The sequence below is a fragment of the Podarcis cretensis genome (assembly GCF_951804945.1).
Source record: "Podarcis cretensis genome assembly, chromosome: 11".
Lineage (NCBI taxonomy): Eukaryota > Metazoa > Chordata > Lepidosauria > Squamata > Lacertidae > Podarcis > Podarcis cretensis.
Window position 1 is genome coordinate 36,309,743 of NC_137180.1, and position 10,047 is coordinate 36,319,789.

At 41.6% G+C, this 10,047-nt stretch overlaps 1 protein-coding gene across 1 annotated transcript in view; it reads left to right on the forward strand.

Annotated features, from left to right (window-relative positions):
• NSA2 (NSA2 ribosome biogenesis factor) overlaps nt 1–10,047 on the forward strand; it is a 349,067-nt gene that overhangs the window by 292,944 nt on the left and 46,076 nt on the right. The window lies entirely within an intron of this gene.

The following is a 10,047-nucleotide window of genomic DNA, read 5'->3' on the forward strand; positions in this document are numbered from 1 at the left end:
ATCTGAATCTGACCTCTGGACGGTCCGGGAATCGCTGTGTGGATCGCCAGTGCATGCGTTCTTTCCCTCTCCCTTACACGGCTGCGGCGGCGCCTCCTCCCTCCTGGCTTCTCCCCACCTTGCCTAGAGGAGGAAGGGGGCTGGGTTTTGTTGGTGCCAGCAGCAGCAGTGCTCGAGCAGCCGCCATTTTAAACAGCCCTTCTCCAGAGCCCTTTCATGCACCGCTCATCGTACCTCCGCCGCCACCAGCCCCTGCTGCTCTCAAGACACAAGTAAGCAGTCACCTGGGCTCGTCCAGTGTTGTGGAGAAGGGGGGGAGAGTCATGGGGGGATGGCTTATAGTCTGGCCCCCCACAATGTCTGAGGGACAGTGGACCAGCCCCTGGCTGAAAAAGTTTACTGACCCTTCTCTACAGACACAGCCAGCGCTGTAACATTTCAACAGTTTGGCTTTGCCCACAAAGGCACACTCCACTAGTCTCCTGAGACAGACGGATGCCAACAAACAACAATTATCAGTTTTATTTATTTCTTTATCTACTACCCGGCCTTCACCCTAAGGCCTCAGGGTGGGTTACAACATTAAAAACAAGTAGCAGCCATTGATAGCTTTATCCACCATCTGGAGTGGAGACCAGTAACAGGGAACATGATGGGACATTCATAAACAGCTGTCCTTCTCTCTCACTGCTCCCTTCACGTCTGCCCAGTATGATACCATTTGTGTTCTTTTTCTGGGTCTCATCCTAGAGCAGGAACCCTCTGGATGTTGATGGACTTCACCTCTCATCAGCCCCAGAAAGCATGGTCAATGGCAAGGGATGATGGAAGCTGTAGTTCAGCAGCATCAGCTGGACCAAACGTTCCCCAGTCTTGTCCTAGACGTTCTGCTTGCCAAAAAAGTAATAAGAATTATTGATCAGTTGGCTAATTGCTCTGAATGACCAGCATTTGTGTTACAGTAAGTTCGGTCCATACAATAGTTAGGATGTTAGTTTTTTTAAAAGTTTGATTATGAAACCATCATCTGAAAGACCTAACTGCCTTTTGTGGGTCCCTTTTGTAAGAGCACACAGAAACCTGTAACCAGCCCTTATCTATGTGTTCAGATCCCAGGGATGTTTAAGCAATTATATCTTATGAAGTGAAGGCTTAGGTGGAACTGGGGTGTGTGGTTACATGTGTGGGTGACAATTGCGACTTACGTAACTGCATAGTTAGGGTTACCTACTGCAAAGATTATAATTAGTTAAATCAGTATTTATTGAAGTCTCTGATTCATCTGATGTCTTCTGAAGAACTATGTATTTACCCATCTGATTCATGCCATGTTTGGCTTCCTGTTTATGCATGCAATTTTGTTGTATTAATTTGAGTATTTCCAGGCCTGTATCATTATTCTTGACCTACTTGGTGCATACCTTCTGCCTGAGATGTAGTAGCCATTCAAGGGATTAAGCTTTCGTTTCTCATGCTTCTTTGTATTCAACATCATAGCAAAAGCAGACCACCTTTGCAATGTTTAGCTTTGTTTCATCACTGGCATCCCATCCGAATTCTCTCTTTTTTAAAAAAAAATTTATTGATTTTTCATTTTAAAACAAACAAAACAAACAGACACATACAAACATATATATTTTCATATCCTCCTTTTCATAAACCTTCTTTCATGGACTTCCCCATACCTCACCCTTTCTGCTTCCTTATTTTACAGTTTTTCAGCAACCCCTTGGTCCAATTATATTTATAACTTATTTTTTCTCAGTTTCATCTTAATTCATCAAACAATTTCAGCTGCAATTCTGCATCTTCCTTCCCCTTAACATTTTAGCACTCATCAATTTTACAACAGTTCTTAAGATAAACTTTAAATTTCTTCCAATCTTCCTCCACCATCTCTTTCTCTTGGTCACAGATTCTGCCGGTCATTTCTGCCAATCCCATAAAGTCAATCACTTTCGTCTGCCATTCTTCCAGTGTGGGTAATTCTTGCGTCTTCCAATACTTTGCTAGGAGTATCCTTGCTGCTGTGGTAGCGTACATAAAAAAAGTCCTGTCCTTTCTTGGCACCAGTTGGCCAACCATGCCCAAGAGAAATGCCTCTGGTTTCTTATGAAAAGTGCATTTAAGTACCTTCTTAATTTCATTATAAATCATTTCCCAGAAGGCTTTAATCTTTGGGCAGGTCCACCAAAGGTGAAAAAAAGTACCTTCAATTTCCTTACATTTCCAGCATTTATTGTTGGGCAAATGATAGATCTTTGGAAGCTTGACTGGGGTCATGTACCACCTATAAATCATTTTCATAATGTTTTCTCTTAAAGCATTACATGCCGTAAATTTAATACCGGTGGTCCATAACTGTTCCCAGTCCGCAAACATAATGTCATGACCGATGTCCTGTGCCCATTTAATCATAGCTGATTTGACTGTCTCATCTATTGTATTCCACTTCAGCAACAAATTATACATTCTTGATAAATTCTTAGTATTGGGTTCTAGCAGTTCTGTTTCTAATTTGGATTTCTCCACCTGGAAGCCAATTTTCCTGTCTTGTTTGAAAGTCTCCATTATTTGATAATAATGGAGCCAATCTCTTACCTTGGACTTTATTTCTTCAAATCTCTTTAATTTAAATTTACCACTTTCTTGTTCTAAGATTTCAAAATATTTTGGCCAATTAGATTCCATATTAAGTTTCTTCACTTCTTTAGCCTCCATTGGTGATAACCACTTAGGAGTTTTGTTTTCCAACAAATCCTTATATCGAGTCCAGACATTGTATAATGCTTTCCTGACCACATGATTTTTAAAACCTTTATGAGCTTTAACCTTGTCATACCATATGTAGGCATGCCAACCAAACCTATTGTCAAACCCTTCCAGATCCAAAATATCAGTATTCTCAAGAAGTAGCCAATCCTTCAGCCAGCAGAAAGCTGCTGCTTCATAATAAAGTCTTAAGTCCGGCAGGGCAAACCCCCCTCTATCTTTTACATCAGTTAATATCTTAAATTTTATTCTGGGCTTTTTGCCCTGCCAGACAAATTTAGATATATCTTTCTGCCACTTCTTGAAGCAATCTAGTTTATCCACAATCTGTAATGTCTGAAACAAAAATAACATTCTTGGCAAAACATTCATTTTGATCACAGCAATTCGGCCTAACAAGGAAAGCTTCAAATTCGACCATATTTCTAGATCTTTCTTTACCTCTGTCCAACAATTGTCATAATTATCCTTAAATAAATTCACATTTTTAGATGTCATGTTAATCCCCAAGTATTTCACTTTCTTAGCCACCATCAACCCAGTTTCACTTTGAAACTTCTCCCTTTCGCCATTTGTTAAGTTTTTTCCCAGGACTTTAGTTTTTTGTTTGTTCAGTTTAAATCCTGCAACCTGGCCAAAGAATTGAATTAGTTCTAGAACTCTTTGTGCTAGTGTCTGGCTCTTGTAAAGTCAATACAAGGTCATCTGCAAATGCCTTCAATTTGTACTGTCTGGCTCCGACCCAAATTCCTTTTACCAACTGGTCCCCCCTGATCATATTTAATAAAATCTCCAGGACTGATATAAAAAGTAATGGGGATATTGGGCACCCCTGCCGTGTCCCTTTTTCTATCGGAAGTTCATCAGTAACCACATTATTTACAATTAACTTTGCCTTTTGTTCGGAATATATTGCACCTATACCATTTTCAAACCTTTGGCCTACCCCCATCCCATGGAGATTCTTCTTCATAAAGTTCCAAGAAATATTATCAAAGGCTTTCTCCGCGTCCACAAATATTAAAACTGCCTTCGTGTTAATATTTACTGTCAACATTTCCATAATATCAATTATATTCCTTACATTGTTTGATAAGTGTCTTCCCGGGAGAAAGCCTGCCTGGTCTTTGTGAATCTCCTCCACCAGCACCTTCTTAAGTCTTTTTGCTAAAATGTCAGCAAATATTTTGTAATCCACATTAAGTAATGATATAGGGCGGTAGTTCTTAATCTGATTTTTTTCAGTTTCAGACTTTGGTATAAGTGTGATGAAAGCTTCTTTCCATGATTCAGGAGCCTTTTTCCCCTCTAATATTTCATTGCAAACCTCCTTCAACGGCTGTATTATCCATTCCTTCAGTGCTTTGTAGTATCTGGAGGTTAATCCATCTGGTCCTGGAGATTTACCTAGTTGCATGTTTTGAATGGCACCCTCTATTTCTTTATCTGTTATTTTCTCATTTAAAACCAACATACTTTGTTGAGAAATTTTTTGTAATCCATATTTCTTAAGAAAATCTTCTATGTCTCGTTCATTCTCCGGCCCTTGTGCATATAGTCTTCTGAAATAACTCTGAAAACAATTGCTGATCTCATTTGGTTTGATAACATTCTTTCCATCCACCTCCAAATTTGTAACTGTATTCAATTTTTGTCTCTTCTTCAATTGCCATGCGAGGAGTTTCCCGCATTTATCTGCTGATTCAAATGTCCTTTGTCTCATTTGCTTGATTTTCCATTCTATCTCTTGGTTCATCAGTTCCATATACTGCATCTGATAAAATTTAATTTCTCTCAAGATCTCATGAGACTTTGGTTTAGATCTCAATTTCTTTTCTCCTTCTTTTATTTTTTCCAGGATCTTATCTTTCCTCTCATTTTGTTTCTTCCTCTTTAAAGAATTCTGTTGTATTAGAAAACCTCTCATCACGGCCTTACTTGCGTCCCAAATCACTCTTTTTTCAACATCCGTCCTCAGATTTATCTCAAAATAGTCCTTCAAAGTTTTTTGGGCCTTTTTGTAAATCTCATCGTCTCTAAATAGGGTGTCATTCATTCTCCATCTGAAGGAACCAGCTGTTGTTAGTTTCATTTCCATCTTCACAGCGTTATGGTCGGAGCATGTCTTTGGGCAGATTTCTACTTTTTTTATCCTTGGAGCCATGCCACTAGTAATCCAAATTTGATCAATTCTTGTCCATGTCATTTGTGCCTCAGAGAAAAACGTTCCCTCTCTCTCGAGAGGGTTTCTAGTTCTCCAAATATCTATCAAGTCCAAATTCTCTGTCATTTCAAAAAAAGTCTTGGGTAATCTCCCGTCCTTAGAGACCACCTGTCTTTGTGCTTTGTCCATATTTGTAGAAACCACGCCATTCATATCTCCTAATAAAATTACATTGCAATCCAGATAGTCCATTAATGTCTCATGCAGTTTCTTGAAGAATTCTGCCTTCCCTTCATTAGGTGCATAAATGCCAACTGTCAAAAATTTTTCTCCCTGAATTTGTATTTCAATTGCCAAAAATCTTCCTCGTTCATCTTTAAAAATCAATTTAGGGGCCAATTTCTCCTTTGCATAGATCACCACTCCTCTTTTCTTGACTTTATCCGATGAAATGAATTCCTGTCCTAACCTTTTGTTTATAAGCAATTTTCTGTGTGTCCATGTTATGTGGGTCTCTTGTAAACAAATCAAATCCAATTGTTCTCTTTTCAAAATATGAAAAACTTCACGCCTTTTTCTGGGAAGGTTCAGTCCATTACAGTTCCAAGTCAAAAATTGCAGAGACATCGTTAATTAGTTACCTCCAGCTGCTCCCTGCGGCTGTTCTTCTTCCGTTGGTGATTTAAGTCCGAATGTCAGGCTTCCAAGATCTGTTTCAGAGGTCAGTTCTACCACTCCTTTCTGTAGGTCCTCTTCGTTTCTGTCCAAAAATTGTTCTTTATCTTGTACTGTTCTTATCTTGACTTTCTTTCCTTTGTAGCTAAAGGACAGGCCTTGTGGAAACTCCCACCTGAAAGGAATGCTGTTCTGTTTCAGCAGGTAAACCAGATTCTTGTAATGGGTTCTAGCCTCCAGAATATATTTCGGGATATCCTTGTAAATTTGCACAAAAACGTCTTCGATCTCAAGAGTTCTTTGATAGTGTAGATTTAATATTTTGTCCCTTTCCTCCTTTGATCTCAAAGTTATCAGGCAATCCCTCGGAATCTTTCTATTTTGCCTTCTCCCCAGTCTGAAGGCAGCCGTTATCTTAAATTCTTCCTCCTCTGTGTTTACCTGCCAAAATTCTGAAAGTTCTTTAGTGAGAAAGTCCACTAAGTTGTCCCCTTCACTTTCTGGGACCAATCTAAGTCTTAAATTCCTCTCTTTCCTCTGCATCTCCCATAAAGACAAAGCGGCCTCATGTTCGTCCAACCTCTTGCAAACTGGTGCTAATTTTTCCTGTGTGTTGTCTGCAGTGGATTTTGCTTCTTCCGCTATTTTTCGGATTGTTGCATTTTCCTCAATTAATTTATTTATAGTTGCTGTGTTGGATGTTATGCTTTTGGTGTTCAAGTCCAATTTTGTAGTAAGTTCTGTCGGCTGTTTGGTATTTTCCGTACTCTGCTTTGTCAAGTTTTCTAAGGATTCATTTATCTTAAGCAAAGCTTGTGTCACTGAATCCATGAATATATCTATCCCTTTTTCCTGTCCAGCTGCACCTGTTGACAATGTGCCTGACGTAGAGCCCCTTTTCTTTTGTGCGGCTTTAACTTTAGACCTTGTTGCTATCTCCTCTGCTGAGCCGCTCATGTCCCAAGGTCGTTCCCACAGGAGCAGCTTTGAATGGAAAAATCCAGTGACTTGTTTTTTACAGTCTATGTTGCAACTATTGTCTTTAGGTCCTCTAGAGAGAGCAATTCAATGTATCCACAAGGCAGGGAAAAAACAAAGAAGCCAAAAGCCCCCAAAGAGGAAAGTTTTTAACCGCAGTCACCCAGTCTTCTAGTTGCAACAAGCTATCAAATTGTTCTTTCAGTAAAATCCCAAAGTCACAAAGTCCAAAATTGTATCAAATAAAGTCACAGTCTATCTTTTCTGACAGTCCCTGTCAAGTGTTTCACCCAGGCAGCTCGCTCCCAGAGTCAGAGACAGCGGAAAGTTTTTCCCTTTGCTTCCTTTCATGCAGGTTAAATCAAGTTCCCTTTTCTTCACCCCTTGCTCCTGCTTGCTGGGGGGGGGGGGTTCAGATTCAATGCCAGGGTTAAACCGCTCTAAAAAGTTCAGAGTTACTTCTCCTTCAATTGCAGCTTTAAGTTCCGTTGCTTTAAAGATCATGCAGCCGGGGGGGGGAGGCAGACTTCCTTTATTTACCGTCCCCGTTTTCAGCCGAATTTCAAGCAAATTTTATAGTCCCGATAGGTTTCTCAATCCTACTTACAGGTTTCAAATTTCAGTCCAAATTTCAGGAAGAAATCGGCGCTCTCCGCCTATGGCAACGCGGCTTCACTCCACAGGCTGGGTAGCGACTCTCAGCACCGCGCGATCCCCCGATGCTCCTCCGGAGCCTTTAAAAAGGCTCTTTTGCAGTAAGGGGGGGCGCAAATGGTGCCCACCGAGTCTCCTTGTTCACAGGCTTCCGCGCCTGTGATTTTAGGGGTCCCCGCTTCGCCTTAGCGGTCAGACCCAAACTCGTGGAGCAGCCCTCTCTCCGGAGATCAGAGAGAGAGCAGCCATTAAGCGCTGGCGCCGACCGGAAGCCCCATCCAAATTCTCACCAGATAGTTTTGTATCCAATTTGCTACCTTCTCATCAACCCACTTTTGGATACAGGTTGGATACAGATTTAGCTATAGATCAGTTGCCTCTTGAGGTGTAAGAACTGAGGGCTATCATCTCATTTAAGGGGAAATGTTTGGGGTAATACCAAATGGGAAAACTAGAAGAGCTGTTTAAGTGAATATGGGAACTCTGTTTCTTCAGACAGTTTTGGTAGGTGAATGGTGGGTTTGTTTTAAGTTATTTACTGAGTGGCAAGGTTTGGCCCATCTTTGAGTCAAGGTAACATGACCGCTTCAGGCAGCAGGATCCACAGGTGCGGCAGAGCCTGACATAGATCTTTATATCCATCTTTGGTGCACACGCTTGTCCCTTCTTCCCTGGCAGGCATAGGGGTGATATTTTGTGGTTCGCCTCAGGTGACAAGATGTCTTGGGCCAGCCCTGCTGGGTGGGCATTGTACTCTGCACTTCAGTCTTTGCTATATCGGATGATATGTTTCCAGGCTGTGTACAGTGGTACCTTGGGTTAAGAACTTAATTCGTTCTGGAGGTCCGTTCTTAACCTGAAACTGTTCTTAACCTGAGGTACCACTTTAGCTAATGGGGTCTCCCGCTGCCGCCACCGTGCAATTTCTGTTCTCATCCTGAAGCAAAGTTCTTAACCTGAGGTACTATTTCTGGGTTAGTGGAGTCTGTAACCTAAAGCATCTGTAACCCGAGGTACCACTGTAATGCCTATGCTACCAAACAGTGAAATCTGGTAATTATCATGCCAGGCAAATGTCTGCTCTCTTGGAGGGTTGGAAATCTGAACAAAGCTTTTAATCCCATGAAAATAACCAGGGAAAACTGCCTTGTGGCCAAAGTTAATCGGATAATCTAGCTTTAGGGATGCAGGTGGCGCTGTGGTCTAAACCACAGAGCCTAGGGCTTGCCGATCAGAAGGTCGCGGTTTGAATCCCCGCGACAGGGTGAGCTCCCATTGCTTGGTCCCTGCTCCTGCCTGTTGGTTTCTATTTCCCTCACTGAGCAGCAACTGCAGTCACAAAACATTGTTTTGCATTCCACAGTCAAAGTTACTGTTGGATTCCCACGGGAATGGGAGACTGGATGTGACGTACACTGGTTTCCTGTTTCTCAGTGTTCTCTCGGTGTTCTTTGTTTCCGAGAGGAGTTGCTTCTCTGCTCTCACAGAAGCAAGATGCATGTTTGTATTCTCTCAGCATAGAGTGGAAATAAAGTTAAGAATGTGGCACATACTGCTTATCCTTCTGCTGTGTGGACTACTCTGCTTGGGCTCAAGATAAGACGAGCCTGTATCAGCTTCAGATGGGCCGAAGCTGGTCAAAATCTCACACTGCCAACCTAGCAGTTTGAAAGCTCCGGCGGGAAGGTAAACGGTGTTTCCATGTGCTGCTCGCCAGAAGCAGCTTTGTCATGGTGGCCACATGACCCGGAAGCTGTCTGAGGACAAATGCCGGCTCCCTCGGCCAGTAAAGCGAGATGAGCGCTGCAACCCCAGAGTCGTCCGCAACTGGACCTAACGGTCAGGGGTTCCTTTACCTTTATCTTTAATCTAGCTGTAGATCAAGTCCCAAGATTCTTATTTCAACTTGCAGAGGTAAACTTGAAACCTGACTGCAGTGTTGAGGTCCCAAATCCAGAAATGAGCAAAATCAAATCATGCACTTATTGTCTTAATAATGATATTATTCTTAAGCAAACCTTTCTAGATTTGGGGTATGTGTAGTAGAATGACCAATCTAGGAACACACACAACACCTTTTGCCATTATGTCTTCAAATTTGTGCAATCATAATTGATAGAAATAACTACAATAATGCCCCAGTCCAATTGTCTTGGACATGTCTGTTGGGGGTTTTGACTTTCCCTCTTCAAGTCTTCAAACATGAAGGAGCTCTCTGGATTGAACGTGACCACGAAACAATCTCAGTCAAACAAACAACACACCCTCCTTCTTACATTTAAATACAGTACCGAAAACATATTACAAATATGGTGTGGTCCATAAACCTAGAATGAGTCACAGAGGGAATGGGGTGTGGGAATTTTTCTTCCTAAAACAGGAAGAGCATCTGGGCAAATACTATCTAGGATGCTTTCTCAAAACAATGTGCTAATAAATGAATTCCAACTTCACAACACAATGGTGAGGGATGCTGACAGAACACTCCTCCCTGACAGCTTCCAGAGTTCTTGAATTTGACATGCAACCATGGGGGCAGGGGAGTTTTCCATCTTATTTCTTGATTGTGGCATTATCTCTTAGCAGCTGCATGACAGGCAGTTGAAGCTTCGGCCAGTATGGAAACACGTTAGGAGAGCTGCTGATCATAATGGCTAGAAAAGGGGCAAACGTGAAAAATCTAATCTTTACTGAGACCATGTGTTTACTGCTCCAGCAGAATTGTGACTCAGTGCTCACAAATACATTTCCTTGCTTTCGTTTGATCTCCTCACTTTTCATGTAACCTTCGGTATTACTTATGT